Source organism: Centroberyx gerrardi, chromosome 5 (genome assembly GCF_048128805.1).
Source record: "Centroberyx gerrardi isolate f3 chromosome 5, fCenGer3.hap1.cur.20231027, whole genome shotgun sequence".
NCBI classification, from domain to species: domain Eukaryota; kingdom Metazoa; phylum Chordata; class Actinopteri; order Beryciformes; family Berycidae; genus Centroberyx; species Centroberyx gerrardi.
The window spans coordinates 14,885,313-14,906,486 of NC_136001.1; the positions used below are offsets into that span (position 1 = coordinate 14,885,313).

Here is a 21,174-nt window from a genome sequence, read left to right on the forward strand (position 1 = left end):
GTCTTAATATATATCGCTATGAATATATTTGTATTCAGTTAGGCTACAATGAATACCAAATATGCCCCAACTTTGATATTTTATCAGTAATAGATTCATTCACTTTGGGCGTGTGATCTGTGCTACATGTTAACTTTGAGGAGAAAAATCCAAGCAGCATGGTCTTTTTTCTGTCTTTTCTTTTTCTTTTTTTTTTTTCTTTTTTTTTAAGAAAAACAAAAAGTGAACTTCCTGTTTCGGGGTGGTCCACAGACTGTGGAGAAAGGGAGGGAGGAGGGAGGAGGAGAAGGGGGTGCGCATTCCCGCATTGGCTGTGCGACCAACTCCGGAGCTTTGCGGGACTCCGTAGCCGAACATGGGGTACAATTTTGTCACCGTTTGCCTAAAGCGACTCTGAAGAAAAGCCATGGGAAAGAACTTGTGAAACAGGATAAAGTCTCGGTTTTTAGAAGAATCCAGTCATCTCCATCTGAGTGCGTCTGCCAGAAAGTAGACAGAGAGAGAGAGAGAGAGAGAGAGAGAGAGAGAGAGAGAAAGAGAGAGGGGGGAGGCTTTATTGGAAACTCTCAGACTTTCTCAGTCCCCGAACCCTCTGAGCTCTTCCACGGACTGGGAATCAAGTCAAAAAGTTTCATGCAGAATATTCTTGCATTAACCTAAGGTACGTTTGCTTTTATGATTGCTCAGATACGCGTTTGAAATCACAGCGGATGATGGATAAATATTTATGTAGCCTACGAGTTTGTTCACAGTGAGAAAGTAATGTTTATGGTATTCCGAATTATAATAATAATTTTCCGTCCTTGTTGAACTGGGCAAATGCTTGTATTGCTATTATTAGTGATGAGATAACAGGCCTTCTGTTGGTTTTATCACTTCAGTACAAGAGGTGTTGATGCGTGCCGTTTTTACGCATTGGAAGTATTGTAAAATGTATCACTCATATTACCTGTAAACCCCAAGGTTCAGTAATTGTGTTGCATGTTATCTTTCCTACTAACTTGCTAAAATGTCTAATATGCCAATCACTGCGGTACACCGGTTTTGGTGGATTCACCCATTTGGTTAAAACTCTGTGGAAACCATTAGTACTGTTTTTTCTATCCACTTGTGCTGATGTGGAGACTATGCTGGCACGAACTAAAGTGTGTCTGAATTTAGACCTCAGAAAATATCCCTTTTCCTGTCTTTATACCTCCACCTCTTTGGGAAGTGCTTCTTTTAGGGGTCTGACTGCCAACACAGTTAAAAATCATCCGGCGCAGCCGAGGGTCGTAGGGCCGCCTGAGAACAGCTGTTTCTTGTAACCTGAAATACTTGAGGTGCCAATATCTTTTCCAAATGTGAGTTTCTGTCAGGACACCCACAGAACAACATCATCAGCCAGCACAGTGTAAGAGCAGAAAGCTACAGCTAATGCCCCATCAATTGATTGATAATTGTTTCAGTCAGTCATGGGCGACTGGACATGAACACTTATGAACTAATAGAGAGCCGGGCTGATTATTTAGTTGCAAATCACAATTTCTTTCTTTCTTTCTTTCTTTCTTTCTTTCGTTCTTTCTTTCCAGAATGAGTGAAAAGGGGAAAAAAACATTGAGGGAAATCTTACATAATCTATGTATAATCTGAGTAATTATCTCCAGAAGAGGTGACTTTAGCTGCTAATGTGGGAAGATTAGGCTGCTGGTCTCTGTAGTGGCCCTGTACTGAAGAGCGTCAACACTGGACTCAATAGAACAGCCAAACACTTATTTATTCCAAACTGACAGTGAGAAGTGCTAAGTACACAAACTCACAACCTTACTAAACAGCGTTTGCACACACACTCTCCGACACTCACTCACTCTCTCTCTTACATGCACGCACACACACACACACACACACACACATTCATGATAGGGAAGGACAAGGAATCATTCGGAGAGTTTAAAGTCAACTTGTGGATATTGCATTAACTTCCAAATCACTGCAAGTTCATCTTTTTCCCCCCTTTTTTTTTCATTGATTACACCGGACAACAGACAAAGAATTACAGTCATAGGTCATTATTGTTTATGATGAACTTATAGAAATAGTGTTAACAGTGTAATTAGATTCTTCACAGAAACTTCACAAGGCCTTGGTTTTCAGAACTAGTGTGTGAACTCAAAACACAGTGTGGACGTACCTATGAAAATGTATTTAATCATGAGGAAAACAGGCGGGAAATAAAATGTGTTGGCAAATAAATATTCATCGCAACATGGATTCTGCTTTTTTAACATGGGCCACATAATCCATCACAGAGAAGCACCAAGAGATTCACTGACCACCGCAGCACTTTTACTGTAAGCAGTCTCGGGCCCTTCTCAAGGTTGAGACGGGGGGAGAGTTTGAGGGAGAAAAGTGCACTTGTCCTTTGGCCATGTGTGAAAAGCTCTGCAGGGGAGCTTCCTCACGCTCCCTGGTCTTTATCAGTGTGTTAAGGCCAAAAGGCTCCTTAATAGGAATGCTCTTAAACAAATAGACCATACAGGAAGGAACTGTCTTCCTATAGCCAGTCCCAGGACAGCTAAAACAGAGGACCGATCTGGTTTATCACAGCCACAGTCAGCATAGTGATAAGTCTCTCTCCAGCTGAATACAATTGAACAGAGTGAAATGAATTCTTTCTTTTTCCTCCTTTGATGCTAGCAAAAACAAAGGTAGGTGGAGCATTTGTAGGTGGGGTTCAATCTGTGGTCATACTGAACAAAATGTAATGCAGATGAAATGCCATGCATGTGATCGATGAAGAGGAGTTCATGGAGCTAGAGCTGGAATAGAAAACATCTCAACATGGACTCTTAGTAATGGCCCTCTCAGGCATTAAATGATGTGGACAACGTTTTTAATTTCTGCGTTGGCACTATCGACCGCCAGTCACGTGACACACGCGCACCCAGAGGCAGGCAGCAACAAGTGGTGTGTTTTTGTCCAGATTCCATTTTGGTCCGCTCAGCAAGGAACATGCGTCACGTGATGCCTGCAATCCCCGTCCCCCACTCCTCCTCCTCCTCCTCCTCCTCCCAACACCCTCCTCCCACCTTCCAGAGAGAGAGAGAGAGGGAGAGAGAGACCACCCTCACTGGGATCAGAGCCCCTCAATCAGGCCCTTTCACACCCTGTGAACCTGAAACAATCGGGGTTTAATAGCAGCTGTCTGTCTGTGGCGGCCCGGCCGAGCCTGTAGGCCCTTAGCGCAGAGCTGACGGGCTTCGGCCGCAGAGAACAGGGTGAGGGGGAGAGAGACGGGCCTGGGGATGCTCCAGAGGACACATACACACACACACACACACTCACACACCACACACACACACACAGAGTGCTGCTAGAGCCCGCTCTCTTTCTGTCTTTATCCCCTGCTACTCTTTTCTCTCCTCGTCTTTTTAGTTTTCCTCTTTTTCTTCAAGGCTCGGGGAGGCTTGGTGGTCTGCTCCCTCCATTTTTTTAGTGTCAAGGCCTGGTATTTTAAGGTTATTTCGCTTCGTTGGATTGAGTTTGTTTTCAAACTGCTGCATGGTGTTCCTCTCGCTTTACAATCGCCTTCTGCTCACTGTGTTCCCTCCTCTCTGCAAATCCTTTTCCTCATCCATGACACCTTGTTCGTCGACGTCTTTGTCTTGAGATCAGAGTGCATGGATGGTTTTTGTGGTTATTACCACACAGACTTCGTGGTTTCACTTGGGCCATAGTCTGCACATCTGAACCGTCTGACCATTACATGAAGAAACAGAATTATTATGTAAAAGAAGAGTCGGCTTTGTCCTTAAAAATGTTAAACATGAATTTTCTTGTAGCTATAATTCTTGCATTCAATCAGATTGCACTAATCATTTCACAGAATTTCCTGTAGAGAAACGCTCCTCCTAGAAATACAACATTCAATACACAGATTGACACTGGGATGGGACAGAGGAATGGGGGAGGAGCAGGGCTTTTACTAAGTAGTGGGTTGACACCAGAGGGCAAAGGCATTAGACATTTAGAAAGCTTGAATTGCATTAGCCACAGGTCACACATAATAGAATGGGGAAATGTTGCAGTCATGGGAAATATTCTGAAAATCATTTTTCATGGTTAGTTGGACCATTCCCATCCATTATACCATTGGCGGGTGACAGAGAAGAAAAAATTAGTTAGCTATAGAAACAAAAATGAGAAAGAGCTGGCCTATTTTTTCACCAAAATACAATTATTTTACAGACAGATGGATGATATGAAATTGAAGCCATAGTACCCAAAAATCTATATATGTCCACTTTGGATAAAACATTCCTAGCTCATGTTTATTGCTCAATGTTTTCAAAGTACAGACAATGACATCCTCTGAAATATAACTATTTTAAAAGCAAGGGTCCATAACTAATGACTAATAATTTCACTAATAAGCAATAGTGAATATTTAGATATCTCAGTTTGGAAGTCTGTGTTTTTCAAATGGTAGTTTTCTCATTTTGCGAAGAAGCTCATCAATTGTCCCTTCATCAGAAATCAATAATGCTGAATGTTTCTGCAGTGTGAACTAAATGTTTATGTTTAGCCTCCGTCTAGCTCAGTACCTCAATGCTAGATGAGATGAGCCTCAAAAAGGTCAAGTCATATGTGGCAGCAAACACTAGCATGAGTGATGTTGGTTGTATCTTGTGTGCAGTACATGTGAATGTTTGGTATGTACATGAGAGTTTTTGTGGAAGCATGTGCCTGAGGCGTGTGTGTGTGTGTGTGTGTGTGTGTGTGTGTGTGTGTGATGTAGTTTTGAGCACGCCACTGACAGTAACAGGCGGAGTCTCTTCTCTTCCCCTTCGTTCCTCCTCCTCCTCCTCCTCCTCTGCTTTGAATGAGGGTGGCGGTTTTTGATACATTTGCCTGTTTGTGTGTGTGTGTGTGCGTGTGCTTGCATGGCAAAGAAAGCAGCCAGGCACGCCGACTTGCTAACTATCGTCTCATGTGGTTGATATTAGAAATCAAACTAGTGGTAATAGGATCCAGGTGAGATTGTGAATAGCTTTCGTATGCACAACCCGCAGTGATCCTTACTCATTTCCCGCTGTTATGTTAGCTCGGCTCATAACAATGAGCTTGTGATGGGGGTTTCTGGGCGAGATGGTGGAGGCTGTGGGTTCTGAGAGGCTTGACAAAGGCCAGGTGAAACACTAGCAGTGTGTGAGGAGGAGAGCAGAGGAGACTGGGGCTGTCTTTGGGGTTTTTCAGCATCATATTCAGCGCTCAGATTCAGTTGACTGATCAGGTTCAATCAGAGTGGGTCTAAATGATGATGTAATTGCTGCAGTCTTCACTGGGAGCGAGTGATAACTGAATGAATGTGTTGTAACACTTTGAAATCTCAAACTGAGTGAATAGTCAGTGTGTTTGCATGTGTGTGTGTGTGTGTGTGTGCGCGCATGTGCATTCAGGTTCATTCACCGAGAGCATTCATATTCTTGCGGGAGTGTGTACCTGTGTGTGTGCCTCAATGTGTGTGTTCTCCGCAGCTGATGACTCACGGCGTGTGTGTCGTCCTGTCGGCAGGCAGAAAGCGAAGAGGAGGCGGTGTTTATTATTTCACCAGGTTGCCATGGCCACGGTGCATTCGGGTGCCACCATCATCAGTGTAATTACAACACTGTTTCTGACGGTCATCCTCCTCACTGCCCGCTTCCCTCTGACCTCCACCAATCAGGAAAACGTTCAGACCGCTGTTTCCCTTACCTTTACATAGCTGGGGAGGGCCATCCTGCCTAGAGGAGCCGTCACTCCATCTAAAGAGAAATTAATTTCTCTTTATTACAGAGAGTTTTGGTGTGATATGTGTTCTGAATGCAGCTTTTCACTTGACCAAAACAAAACCTGGGAGAAACTCTGCTCCAGACCAAAACCCTTTCTCCCCCATTCTTCTCTATCCAACAAAACCGCAATCTCTCATTTTAACTCGTAGTCAATGTAGACGCTTGATTACTCCTTAGCAGTTTGTATGTAAGTCACTAAATTCCCAGCACAGTTTTATGTGATAAGCTATTACATTTTATTGCCGGAATAATTATTTCCGACTTCCATCGAGAGAGAGGGAGAGACAGAGAGAGAAAGAGACACTGAAGGAGAGAGAGAGGCATATCCATGTTGCGTGTGTTTATGATGGGCCTTCTGGACAACAACTCTGTTATCTGAGATGAGATAACACCCTAAGATCCTTGGGCTGGCAGATGTCCTGGGCAGCTCTAACCCTACCAGTTCCACATGCAACTCTTTGGAGGGTCTGAAAGTCCATACCGCATATTCACCATGCAGTATACAGCGGAGATACTGAAAGAGTTTCAGCATATTAATCTCATTACGTAACACTAACATTTGCGGTTACTTATGCAGTGCTCTGCAATGTGTTTCATTTTCGGGTGTTTACAAGTTTTAAAAAGTGTTCTAAGCTGTTATACTCAAAAAGCCTATTCAATTTTATTCATTTTTTTTAAAATTTAAAATGGAGGCAGATCTCAATTTGTTCCAGGTTTGCAGAGCTATAATAAAGCAACTCAAAAGAATGGAAGACTCAAACCACATTGGTATTGTTGCTTCATATTTATATGAGGAAAGGAATCGCTTGGTCAGTCGATCGTCCCTGCCAGACCCACAATGTCCGGCAAGAGGAAGATTCTCTTTCTTTGCGTGTCTTCTCTACTCCTCTCTTTGCTATTTCTCGCTCCATCCACTTCCACGTTTTCAGTTCAGTCTATGTCTTCCAAGTTTGCCCCTACCTTTTTTGACTTTCTCATCCTTTCTCTTCTGTTTGACCCATTCGCAACCTCTCTCTTTTTCTCTGTCTTACACTCCTCTTGTCTTGTTTTCCCACCCATTCTCACTGTATTTTCCTGCATTGTGAGTGACAGTAGTAAAAGCTACAGTAGTTTGCTGATGCCACGTTAACCAGATCAGATGCCAGAACAGGAAATCCGTGCACATGCATGGACGTAGCAGAGTGACACGCACATGACTTACTACCCCCTGCAAGCCAAATGCAGGCGGACCCCGTCACTGATACACTGACATGAATCTGCTGTGGGTCAAAGGTAACTGCACCCTCAGTCAAAAAGCTACGCCTGATATTTACTATAACTGACTTTACATGATGTTCAGTCTTCGTAGAGCTTTAATCTGACTTGAGGTTCCATATGGAAAGTCACAGACTCTCACTGATGATCCGGGGATGAGTTCGTACCTTAATTTTAATTTGTAAGTAACATCTGTTGATTGTTTTCATAGCACAAACAGGCTGATAAATCTTTCTTCGAAGAGAAGCATCTGCAACCAAATGTAACCCATTTAGGCTAAACAGCTACACGATAAACAGTCACAAAAGTGATGTGGTGTACTTGTTTTGTTGGTTTTGTGATAGCCTAAACAGAAATGAATCAACTGGATGTTTTTTTCTGTAGCATCAAATATTGTTTATAGTTATGTTCCCTGTGGTCCAATGCCATAAAACATAAATGGAAACTAGCAGTCTACTTTCTATTGAAGTTGTTATTGAGAAAACAGTTCCCTTCAGGAAACAACAAACTATTGGAAGGTTATGTTTTGTGAGATGTAATTAACTTTGTTTCAGCGAAGATTTGTTGTTGTCTTCTTCAGATGGCTAGCAGCCTACAAGAAGAACCACTTACAGTAACACACAGAAATACAGTTCCTGTCCATTCGCTGCAATATTTGCAAAGACAAACCTAATTAAGCCTTTAGAAAAATAATATTACTGGCATGCACTGAGAAAGAGCTTTTTTTTTCATTACCAGTGGGATTTGCTGGAAAGGAAAGGGCCAAACAGAGTAAGGGTGAAAGAGAGAAAAATTTCATAGTGAGTGGAGAGAAGGAGAGTGGAAGAGTGAGAGAGAAAGAGAGAGAGAGAGAGAGAGAGAGAGAGAGAGGGAGGGAGAGAGATGCAGATTGTTTTAAATCCGCAGTGAGTCAGGCTCTCAAATTTATGCCCATGGGCTGCTTCTTGGGTGGGCTGCAGGGAGGGAGGGCGGTGCGCTAGCTGGAGCAGGGGAAAGTTGCCGACTCCAGACTGCTCGCCTTGCTCTGAAGCTTGGCTTTTCCTGCTGGAACACATTTACAACTCAACCGTCCTGACTGGCTGCCTGGCTGCCTGGCCCGGCCCTGCCCGACTAAACTATACTGAGTGACTTTTTTGACACTCATTGAGCAACCATGGTCTTCAGTGTATTAGATGATATTTCTCATTTTTATGATGCCTTTCTTGATTTTATCACTGGAGTGTTGCTGGAAGCTACTGCATAACTGTGTTCATTCTTGTTAGTTTTTGAGAAAACAGTGGTGAACACACTAATGTGAGAGAAAATTGTTTGATTATTTCAGATTTACTTTTTGTTTTTTCAATTAGAAGACTTTATGTCAAGGTGAAAGAAATTCCAGGATTCGTCCGATTTCTACCTTGAAGAGTCAAGAAGTAGAGCTTGTACTCATGTAATGTGAAATGGCCGAGGCGATCCACGTCTCAACCCAAGGACTTGGATCAGATAAGGCATAATTCCGCCTCCTCTGTATTTCGTGCCAGCATTGACTGTTTGTTTTGCTCAGCATGAGAAAGATCCGGGCCCACATTGAGCCTTCACATAGATTCCCCCATGTTTAGGATGGAAGGAGAGTAGCTCACTCAACAACCAGCTATCAAACTGTGTTTTTCACAGAGGAGATTCAAGGCTGGATGTGAGCTAACTGCCCACTGCAGAAAGGTCCAACTGTTTTAGTTCAACATCACATGTGCTATAAACTCTGAAAAAATAAATGTGTAGAGAGCAAGAAGCATACTGTATGATGCAAACTTTACAGATCAACCGATCAAACGTGTTTCATCAACACGTCTTAAAAATTCAGAAGATAACATCATTTTACAAAGATTAATCAATACATTTCAGGTATTTCTAACATTGTGTTCTACCTTGAAATTAAAAAGATTTGTTTAGTGTTGAGGTTCTCCAACTTGTTGAAACAAGGAGGTTTCCCTTCCTTATGTTGACTTCATTTTTATTAAACAATATAAATCAGTTTGAGGTCTTTCTCACATGGTGTTCTACTTTGACATCGAAAGGATTGTTTAGTGTTGAGGTTCTCCAACTTGTTGAAACAGGGAGGTTTTCCCTGCCTCAGTAACTGTGTAGGACTGAACACACAGCAGGGATGACATCAGCAGCATGTAAATCAGCTGGCAGCACAGGAATCATCTAAAGTTAAGACTCAGAGGTTGGTTAGTTAGTTCACCATGATAGCATGTTCACACACACATGCATCCACACACACACACACACACACACACAGTCTGCAACAAGAGGCCCGGAGGAAGTGAACTAATAGTTTATGTGGTAACAGGGAGCATTTATCTTCAGATTTAATATTTACCCAAAGCTGCGTGTCACTGTTGTCAGGTGAAAACCTTGTATATCCTAAATGTCAGCTTCTCAGTATCTAAGAAAAACACCCTTGTTTTTAGCTTATGGCTAGGCATTTTCCAGTTAATCCAATTTGCTTTGAAAGTGTTTCATAAACCCAAGGCTTGTAGAATTTTCTCAATCCACAGAGGAGCATGCAATCCTTTAATTGAAGTTAAAACATGAAAACAAGGTTTTCACCTGACGACAACAACGATATGCTTTTGAAAAGAAATGCATCTGGGTGCGTTCCTTCTCCCTTGCAGCCTCGGTTCACTCCAGCCTGTGTGTCTAGCTGCTTTGCGAGCTAATTCGCTCTGAAGGTATTACGGTTATTGGAAGACTTGTAAACCATTAAGTCTTTATTTACAAGAGAAAGAAAAGGGGGTCTGGGTAGCTGCAGGGGGCTGGGCTAGGTCTTGGTACGGGTGCTGACCCCACTGTAAGTGACCAGAACAACTGAGTTCTCGACAGGCAGGCCCAGAGGACATCTGGTCCTGTTTGCAGAAAACTGCAGACCCCTCCTCAATTACATAATTGTGCCCATTAATTACACGAGGAGGGCCTTCATTTCCTGGTAGCCAATAACTAACAAGAAGAGCCCCAGTAAAGAAGGTCTCTAAGGCACACATGATTATAGTGTGTGTAGTGAAACATGAAACATGGCCTCCCATTTAGGAGCAGCCCAGGGTTACTAAGTCATACAACATTACCAACGTATTGCTGAGAAAAGTGTGGGTGACCGTCTATGAAGCTTACATCTGCATCTTATAATACATAGAGCTTATGTTAGAGTAGAATCATAGATAGATAGATAGATAGATAGTAAAGGAGTGAAGTGACTTGACAGTACAGCTGGTATTTAAACAATGTTTTGATGTTAAATCATTGGGACAGATTGTTGTTTCCTCAGCATCAGTAGCCACTGTTTCCGGCCACACACCAAGCTCTCTGCAGGCCGTTTCTCCAGGCATAGACCCGCTCACCTCTGTGTTGTGACTGGATGGATGCGGGTGTGACGGATGTGGTGGGTTTCACACCATGCCCCCGCTACTGAAGACAGCTACTGTTTGAGTGTAATTGAATGTTACCACACCTTGTCATGGGGCATGGACTGAGAGAATCTATTGATGGCCGTAAAATGAAAAGAGAATCTATTATCAAAACAACGCGGTATCGCTGAGATTAAGAATCCCTGTTTTAGAAATCATGGCCCCTATAATATTGCCCAATATCCAATTGTACTCACCCAATGCTACAGCTCCCATTTTGCACTGCGTATTTTGCATCTGACCTATTACGAATTCAGCTCAGTTCAGCTAAGGATGCAAAATGGAGTGAGTGAGGATGCAAAACGGAGTGAGATCTGTGGTTCCCATGCCGTGAAATGACCTGCTGCTGCACTCAGCATGAAACAAATGTTGGAATGACAATGTGGCTGTCGCAGCTGTTGTTGTTTCAGGTCCGAGGCTGTTGTCCTCTCCTCCTCCTTCTCCACATCTTTCTCCTGATGCTTCTCCCCCTCTCCATGTGTCCTCCCTCGCTCTCATCCCTCTTTTTATGCCAGGGGGCGCAGAGTGGGGTTAGCCTGCGGGACAGGAGGACGCACAAATGCACCTGCTACCAAAAGTTTGGGGAGAGCGTGAGACAACGGAAGAGGAACTGGTGGGGGAGAGACACTCTCTTTGTGTGTGTATGTGGTGTGTGTGTATGTGTGTGTGTGTGTGTGAGCAGAATACAGTGAAAGGGAGAGGCTGTGAGAGTGAGTTTCTTGGTCTTGGGACTGCTGGGAGGATCAAGGTTCCATGCTGGGCATTTATGCCAGGCTTATACGACCAGACTCCGCTGAATAGACAGAGGGTCAACAGGGATCCACGCTCACTTCTCTTTTCAGAGGCAAACTCTATCAGGCTGTCTAATCATTTCTCTATACATCATACTTATGTGAATGTAAAAACTATGTTAGACATCTTTATACTTTTTCAAACACTTGAAGTCCTAATGAATTGGAGTAATGAACTCTAGTTTGTATATGTTGTGGGTATTTTTCCTTTGTGATCAGTCAGTTGAATTTAGGAGTGGTGTGAGAAGAGACATCTATGACCACATTTACATGCACACAAAAAAATGCGACTGTAATTCGATTAAGACAAAAATGTGAATAAGGCAGGACCCATGTAAACACCATTTTGCAGTTACATTAGTGTGATTATGTTCCTAGCGTAGCTGCAGTAACATATGTGGAGTGCTCCAATTTTTCTTGCATTAACCAGACCAGTCACAACATGTACACACCTTAATTGCATTTCTTTAAGTGTGATCAAGTTGTGCCTGTGTAGTTGATGAAACTCACATAAGACAATACTCACAATATCCACATGATGTCACATATAAACTGGATTATTAGGGGAGGTGTGACTTTATAGAATCATGTAAACGGCTTACTCACGCTATTGTCTTACTCAGACTATTGGTAATTATTGCATTAGTGTGCGCATATAAAGGTAGCCTATGAAAGAGGCATTTCAGCCCCTAAAAGGTGTTGGCAAACTTATCAGAGTCCTATCTAGATCCCATTGTTTCTATGGGTAAAGCCTTGGTTAGTCAGAGGATAGGTGGCTACAGGACATGTTTAGAGTTAATTCTCCTACAATACACACACACACACACACACACACACACACCTGACCAAACACTGCAAAAACCACTGATAGAGCCTCATTGCTGCCCAGGTGCTATCTACCTTACCTGTACTTCCAAGTCAGAGCTCAGGGTTTCTAATCAGAGTAATGGTTCCCCTTACTAAATCTGAGACTCTTACTAATTATGGATACACCAGGGTTTCTTCTCATGACAAAACCCAGGTTGTATTAACTGAATATACTATGCAGGCCCAACAGTTAGTACCATGCACCATTTTGTGCCGCAGATTTAAGAAACACTGGTGTACACTGTATGCCACTAGTTGTATAAATAAATAAAATGTCTGAATTTGTTCCTATGAGATGAGACAACAATTTATGGATCTTGACTGATATATTAAATTGTGATTAATATGAAGGAAATAACCCCATTTTTATATTTCTGAACTGAAAAACAACTCTCCACAACAGACATCCATCCAGTCCCACATTAGCTTCTCCTAAACTGATGACTCTGCAACAGGTCAAGACTTTCCCGACTGCTGATTATTTCCCCAGCAGTTAAAATCCCCTTGTCCATCACTATTCTCCCGTTATTTCTATTCATGGTGGGACAGGCAGTTGTTCTGCTGTGGCGCATTTATTGGCCCTTATTAGCTGGCACCTGTAGTCCATTAAAGAGCCCCAGTCTGCTGACAGACTGTCAGATACTCTCTCTGAGTTCTCAGTGTGGTGAGAGCTTCGTTTGGAATATGAACGGAAGCTTTTCATGCTGTAGAGAACAATCCCCGGATTTTAAAAAGTTTCAAACATCGAAACCCACAGGATCCTATTCAAAGTGGTTATTTATCGACCCTTGTCTTCTTGCACAGCTGCGGAACAGAAATGTGGTGAGCACGTGTGTGCAGTGTGTGTCCGTGTGTCTGTGTGAATGTTATGTGTTGTATGTGTTAGTTGTGTGTGTGTGGGTGTACAGTGGGGGAGGGGTCGCGGATGTGGATGTTGTGTAAGGAGGGAAGTTGTTAGTGATTAGCTGAGCTTTGGGGTCCAGTTCCCTGGAGAGTCGTTGCAGCCAAGCTTGTGTCAGGTACTGTAATTTGCACGGGTCAAAAGGTCAGTGTTGTCCACTGTACTTAAAGGAATTTGTCTAAAGTATTTTGCTTAAATGATATAAAGTTTAAAGGGGCATTAAGTAATCTTTGACTTATTGACGTCTATTGGCAACCAAGGAACTGCAACACCATCGACAGGTCTCTGGCACAGGTTACGGTGGTGTGTAATAAGCTAATTAGAGCATACATGCATCAGAAATGTCTAGTGAAGAGGTAATATATCACAAAATACTGAAAGAATAATACTGTATTGTTATTTGCTTTTTTGGCTGGAGAATGAAATCGCTACGCTGGTTACTGTCCTCCAAAATGCGAGCAAAAGTGACAATTGTATCTTCATATGAGACAAAAAAGGACACAAAAGTCACACTTTTTCTTCTTAAAATAGGAGTGGGCAGTCCTCTCCCCTCAGATTTGTTGTTATTTATTGAGACAGTAGGAAAACTAAATGGGAGGCAGATTAGGGAAGACAGAGGAGACAAATATCTGGTGAGATTCAATCTAAGGTCTGAGTCCTAGTCACTGCACCACCACTTGGCACCAAAAAGTCACTCTTCTAACATGTATGTGAACTACTGTATTCTGACTCCTAAAGGTCACTGCAGTCCATTGTCCTTAAGGAATTTATTGGTTTTCAGATGGTTCACGGTGTAGACTGAACAGTCAGGAAACAGGGGAGAAAATTGTGGCTGCGTAGAATGAGCAGGGATTCAAAAGCAAATAGTCACAATACTTTATGTGGAAGCGGTTCCCCAAAAGGTCAGCGCTTCATTCTCCCTCTCAGCTCCAGACCGGTTCCTCCTCCAATCTCTGCTTCAGAGAGACGCATTACATTAGCGCAGACCCTTTAACTGTCATTTCAAGGAGATTTATGTATCATGGTCGTCATAGGAGTGTGAAATAATGACAGTGGGCATCCTGGTGGTTCAGTGGGTTAAGTTGCATACTGCGGACACGTGATGTTGTGGACTTGAATCTGCTGACCTTTGTCCTATACCAAACCCCTTTCTTTCTTTCATATCTTCCACGTCTCTTTCCACTGTATGCTGATAAATTAAGCAAAAACACCATGAAAACAATCTAAAAAATAAGATGCATTTATACCAATTCAAATATGTAGATAAACTGGACTTGTTTCTGTACATTATATTTCAAACTATCATCAAGTATCATCAAACTACTATCAAGTAACATGAGTAACATAAAAAAAAATCTATTTTATAACAGCATTACAAATAAACAGCTGCATCAGCATGTAATTCCAGCTGATGGTGAATTGAGGATCCTTCCTCTCGTTCCCTGTGGCTGCTCCCTCCCTCTCCCTGTGTGTCCCGGCTCACACTCCAGCTTCCTGTGGGATAGATGAGAGCCTGGGGGCAGAGGGATGTCTGTTTCCAACCAACTAGCTCTGTCACACATGCTCCAGCTTGTCAGACTGAGTGTGTGTGAGGGTGATTGGGTGTCAGAGTGAGTATGCGTGTAAGTGCCTATATGTCTGTGTGTGTCTCTCTCTGTGTGAGCGTGTGTGTCTCTCTGTCTCTTTGCGTATGTAGGTGTGTTTAGATGTTCATACATGTGGGTGTTTTCTCTCTGTGGGTGGAGGCGTCTGTCTAGGACATGATGAAAACTTAAATTCATTAGTAAAAGTTCACTGCGGTCCAGGTTCATCTCAGGTTGCCTAAACAAAACCTTCTGTTTGTGAGTTTTATCTCTGGGATAGCAGCAGAAGGTCTCTGCAATTTAAATGACTCATTAAAACATTTACTGTCTCTTGTTGCAGTGGAAAATAAACAGCATGTATACATGATGGCTGCACAAGATTACCAGTGCTGTTCATTAATGTACAACCGTTGTCCCACTCAAATTAACTGAGCACAAGTTTGCATGCACTCGCCAAATATGCTGTCATATGACAATCTCCCATATGTTAGAGATGTAGACATTATAGAGATTTTATTAGCGAAATTCCAATCAAATTAACTTAACAAGTTTGCACTCAGTCACCATATTTGCTCTCATATGACAAAAGCCCATAAGTTCCACTTTATGTGCTTTTTGTGCTGCTGCTGCCCTGTTGTTCTTATCATAAGAGTAATATATTGCTCGGAAAACCCTGCAGCACTGACTACCACTGTATGAGTCTGCAACTTTGAACCTTGTCAGTATTTTAAATGTTTTCCTTTCCGATGATATTTACATTTTAGAACCAGAATCAGCTTTCTTTGAGCGCATTTCATGTACACAGAAAAGAAAGTCTTTTTCATCTTTTGTAACAGTGAACTGGGAGGTCTTTTCATGTCATAACAAGATGTTCCAGTCAAAAAGCAAGTACTCACATTAAAACGTTTTCACAATCATATTTTATGGGCTGAGGAAACTCATTCCGTAGTTAAGATTAGGATGGTGAAACTGAACTGTGTTGTACTATAATTTCACACAGTCGGGGTTCTGGCATGTTTCTGCGGTTCTACGTCATGCCTGATCACTCACACAGGCAGTATGTTAAGAGACAGTCTGCGGTATGCAAACATCAACAGCATCTGTGTGTATTTCTATGTAAGCAAAGCTGTGTGTCTTTAAGTTGAACCTTTACGCACAGTGGCTTGCTTTACCTCAGGACTCATTCCCCCGTCGGTTGGCCATCAGAGCAGACTAGCGGTGTGTCTGAGGTGTGTGGCTTACCACCATGTCATTGCCTGGAGGGCTCTTTCTGTCTGTTGTCACCTATGCACCAGCGCACGCTCACATGCACACACACAAACACACACACACACACACACACATTATGTTTCCCTTCATTGATGAATCCAGAGTGACAGAATCTCTAATACCAAACTGAACACATAAATATAAGCATACACTCCCACAAGTCGTCAACGTCCCCAGATGTATATAACCACCCATGTGAGCAAGTAGGCTACATGTGGGCACAAACACAAACATGTATGTGCATGCGCGCGCACACATACACACACACATTCACCTTTGCTGATACACCCTCTAATACACCCACAGGTCAACAAGGGAGTTGTTCTAACCTCAGTCAAGAGGGGTTGGGAATTGAGGGGAAGTGGAATTAGCAAATAGCAGATAATTCACTGGCCCATCTCTCCTCTCCTCTCCTCTCCTCTCAGTAAACACATTGAAGAGCAAACGTTTTTAACTTGGAGTGTTAGCGCCAGAGCTCTTCTGCTAACTGACCCGGGGCTCTGAAGAGCTGCACATAACAGGCGCCCACATTGGCTTTTGTGTGCAGGAGGGTCTTTACATAACCCACATAACCAAGCACATTGTCTAGCAACCAGCCGGCCACTGAAGGGCCTTGTAAAAGGAGGAGGGGGTCTGCTTGAGTGGAGGCCAGCAGCCTAGTCGAGAGGCTAGTGAAGCTAAGCTAAGTCAAGACTGAAGGCTAGTTTGTTAGCCTGATAATGTCCTCAGGCTACTGAGGCAGTGAGCTCTCTCAGCAGCAAAGGGGCTAGTTACACAAGTAAAAAAGAGAACTCCTGATGCAGAATTTGCTTCTACTTTAAATGGGAAAAACGAGGGCCAATATCAGATTCAAAGAATGGCTGCTTGCACTATACAAAAAATCTCCCTTTTGCTAGAGGTTTCTTCAAAGCCTGATGCGAAAAGCCACATTTTAACCAATGTAAATCGTTTCTAAGCTACCTACCACTCCTCACTACGCTCCCTATCCCTTTTCTCCACAAAGCCCGGCCTTCTTCACCCTCTTTCCGCTGTTTGGGCCTGAGCCAGAATTCCCTTGGAACTGCCCAGGATGTTGAGGTATATTTTTCCTCCCTACTCCCAACGATTAGTTTTTTCAAGATGTTTTCTTTTGGCAGAAGAAAAATGTTTGTATGTCTCTCTCGTTGCGCCGGATCACACCCAAAATACTTTGAAATTTTTAATAAATAACCGGTCTGAAGTCATTCTGAAATATTTTAGCGATGGATCTTGTAAACAGGAAGGACGGTAATGAAGTTATTGTTATCGATAAAGTATCCATATTTTGTTTCGTTTTCAAACATGGGATATCAGTGGATATTGCAGCAAGCTGTCATAACATGATGTAAAACATGATGTAAAAAAAAAATATTTTTGGGGAAAAAAAGAATCAGGCTGTTGAGGCTCCATTTCTCCTCAATTCAAATTTGACTCACACCGTTTGTCCTTTAACAGTTGTAACGCGTTTGAGTGGCAACACAACAGGCTCTCGCCAGGAACTGTGATTTCAAGTATGGACTCATTATCAGCTCCACACTTCACCTCAGATCAGATGATAATGACCCATTTACCACTGACACTGGAGGCCCCTGTCATTCTTAACAGCCCCCTGCTAGGACAGAGGAAGCCTTTATTGCTGTTCCTGAGATGTTGCTATTGTCTTCCAATACACAAAGACAAGGTGTCCTGATGGCCTGATGGCCCCTGTGTGAGCCTTAGGACGGCCCCTAGTTGCACCAAGGCTTTCTCGCCATTGTCGCTGTGCTGTGCTGCAATCAGGGGGCATGGCCAGAGTGTCGAGGTGGTGGTGGTGGTGGTGGTGGTGGTGGGGGGGGGGGGGGGGGGGGGGGGGGGGGTTAAGCAGGAGTTGGAGGGTGTTTGGTTGGGGTGGAGGGGGGGTATATGGGTGCTGTGAAAAGATGTGTGAAATGGGAGTATGGGTATTAAGGGTCTTGGCCCGGTCGGGGGTCTATTGTGCTGAAGGCTGAGCCCCCTACTGGCATCCATGATCTCCTCCATTGACATGGGTTAGCCCTGCTCCCTCTCTGTTTTTTCTACCTCTCTCTCTCTCACACCACTCTCACTCTGTGTCTCTCGCTCCCCGGTCTCTCTTTACCTCCCTTCCTCAGCTCTCTCTTTCTGCTCTGAGTCACAGCCAAGGAATCTGAAAACAGCGAGCCCTCCGCTCTCCTATTTGACGCAGAGTTAACTGGATTCATACTAATGCGTTTAATGGCCGTGAATGGTGATGATGACAGGTCACTACAGCTGCCTTTCACCATAGTGTCAAGATGTGCCACTTGCTACTGTATATAATTTACAGTTCATTAGATACTCTAATAGGTTGCGGATCTATTACAGTATTAGATACGCAACCTCTAGCATTTTTTTTGAGCTACTTACATAATTTTTTTGGCAGTTATAGAAAGTACTTATTTTATTTCTTTTCAAAAGGAGCTTTCCTCTCTGTGTCCTAATGTGTGCTGTGGGTGATTTGGAGAGATTGTGAGTGTGTTTCGGACAGAGTGTGTGGGTGTGTGTGTGTGTGTGTGTACATACACCTATTTGCACAGTGTTATCCAGCTTGTGTGAGGCCAACAGAAGTCGTGCGATTGTCAATAGTAGAAGTCTATAAAAACCACTCATTGACAAAGAGAGAACAAACAGCCGCGGTTTGTTCAGGATTTCCTAACAAACACTCCACAAGGAGGGCCACGGATGGAGAGAGAGAGAGAGGCAGAAAGAGAGAGACAGAGAGAGAGAGAGGCAGTTAGGATCCCACTCTCTCCCTGTATAATACCAGATGAAAGGGGGGATCGTTTCATTTATTCACACATTCTCCAGAGTGGTCTAATAGGTAGATTATGCTGCTTGGGAGTAATACAGGGAAAAGATTACAATGACTGTGTGCTTCAGCTGCACACACCGATATCTAAACCTGCACATAAACACACACACACACAGGGAAACAAAAACACACACACACACACACACACACACACACACATCCAATTATGGACGAGTTAGTAGAACACAGCATTACCAAAAGGTTCAAGAGTTCACTGTATACCTGGGTTAATGAACTTGTTGTATCGGTTATTGCACTTGCTGTACATGACGTTGGCGTTTGAAGTTCTCATAAAGCATCAAGGAGTTGCCTGACCCCCTGAGTTCCCTTGTAAAGTTGTTCAGCTGGTGCAGGGCAGTAAGACGGGGACAAATGTGTCGGCTGACCGCCTGCAGACTGTGGGGAGGAAGTGAGGAAGCACTGTGGGACCTCATAAAAGCTGTCATAAGTGTCCCCGTTTGGCTCGGTGTTGTCAGGGCGCCTGCTGCCCGTGTCAGCCGCGGCGGCCCGCATCCTTGTGGTTACTCTTAGCACTTGTTCTAGAAGATGGCTGACTTCCTGTAATCTCTTTTATTTACTGATTTCATTGGATGTTATACTCGCACTGATTGCGATAGTGTGCCTTTACCTTTACTTTTTAAGTTGTATGTGCATATTGTAAGCCACTCTTGTGAAGAGCACCTACTAATTAGTAAATGAGCGAAATGTGAATGACAACAGTTTCCCTGGCTCAGCTCTGCACTGTCCCTCGGGATGAGCCAGCACAATAGGAACACAACACTAGAGCCCTTGTGCAAACAAAGTGTTCTTGAATGAAGGAGGCATTTAAAAATGATCTCTCTTCACAAACAGAATGCGCCCCTCCTCTCTCTGTCTTGCTGTCTCCCCCTCGCCCCCTCCCTTCCCTCTTTTCTCCCTCTTTTTGTCATTCTCTCCCTCTCTCTCTCTCTCTCTCTCTCCCCCTTCTACTCTCTCTCCCCCGTGCCCGTTAAAGACATTTGGTCTGTGCTAAACCTGGAGTGACAAATACCCCCTTCCTCTCGTCATCAAAGGCTTCTATCTGTATCCATGTTGTCTCGGAGCCTTTGAGGGGCCTATCAGTCGAGGGGTGGTGAGGAGAGAAGGTGTTACAGTGCTAGATATGGGCTTGGAAATAGGGAATGAGTGGCCAGACTGGGGAAAGAGGGAGAAAAAAAACAGGGGGGACTGGGATCGGAGGTGGAGAGGGAGTGATTAAAATTCATCCCACGGTGCAAACAAAAGGAGGAATGAAAAAGGAGGAGAATGCAGGAGAGAAGGGAGAGTGAAGAGGAGGAGGGGGGGAGAGAAAGATTTTGGGTGAAAAGATTGTAAGCCTCCCCTTGTAGCCCCAGCAGATCCCTGAACAGTTCCCCCCTAAATCACTGCCTTTGACTCACAGCACAATTATCCTCAGAGACAACGGAAAAAAAGGGAGGGGGGGCTGAGGAGGAGTAGGGGATGGATGGATGAAGAGCAAGAGAGAGAGAAGGAGAGAGAACATTTATTATTCCGCAGGCTTTTCCTCCCAAGAATCGTCTAGGCAAGCTGAACAGGGGGTCAACAATTGACTCAATTACAAGACAAACTCTCCAAGGGCCCTACACCACCACTCACTGTGGACCCTGCAGCTCTTGGGCAGGCTGTTGATTTTTTTTTCTCCCCCTCTTTTCTTTGCTGGTAAATGTTTGCCCCTCTTCAGGTGCCCCTGGCAGACGCAAGAACTCCAGCCCTCGGCTAGACTTTAACCTTTTCAGCCACTGAATGATTCTCCTCTCTGTTCTCCGTGAAGAGCCGGAGGGAGAGAGGGAGCGAGGGAGTGAAGAGGCAGATGAAGGGCTAGAAGCCTTCTCTTTGTCAGGCTTTATAACCGGTAATGAATAGGAAACGTCTGGTGACCCAAAAGGAGGATTTTTTTTTTTAATCGCACAGGTGGAATTAGCCTTTTCATTTTATTCGGCCTTGAGTAAAATGGATAAAAGTCTTACAAACGATAAGGGAATGAATACAAATTCAACATATCAGTCCAAAATCCATGAGGAATTTTACACATAACATAACATAACATAACATCACATAACATAACATAACATAACATCCAATGCCATTCACTGGGTGCTGCTACTTATTAGTGCATAGGATTTTGGAAGGGAATGGAAGGGATGCCATCATAACTTTACATGTGTTATCAATAGCATAGCAGTATATCATATTTGCGTCCTGCAGTAACCTTGTATATATCAACAATTTTGCCATTTTTTATTTTGGGAACACTTAATTTTATAATGGCCTCATCACAGTGTATTGACCTATGGAAACGTATTATAAGCACACAATAATTCTGTGTTTGTACTTATTGAAATGTGATACTA

The 21,174-nt window shown here is 43.4% G+C and overlaps 1 protein-coding gene across 1 annotated transcript in view; it reads left to right on the forward strand.

Moving 5' to 3' along the window:
- Nucleotides 1-524: 524 nt before the first annotated feature.
- gli1 (GLI family zinc finger 1) overlaps nt 525-21,174 on the forward strand; it is a 48,299-nt gene continuing 27,649 nt past the window's right edge. Inside the window, exon 1 of the mRNA XM_071922684.2 lies at nt 525-661. The gene's annotated coding sequence lies outside the window, so the exon portion shown is untranslated. The remainder of the gene's footprint in view (nt 662-21,174) is intronic.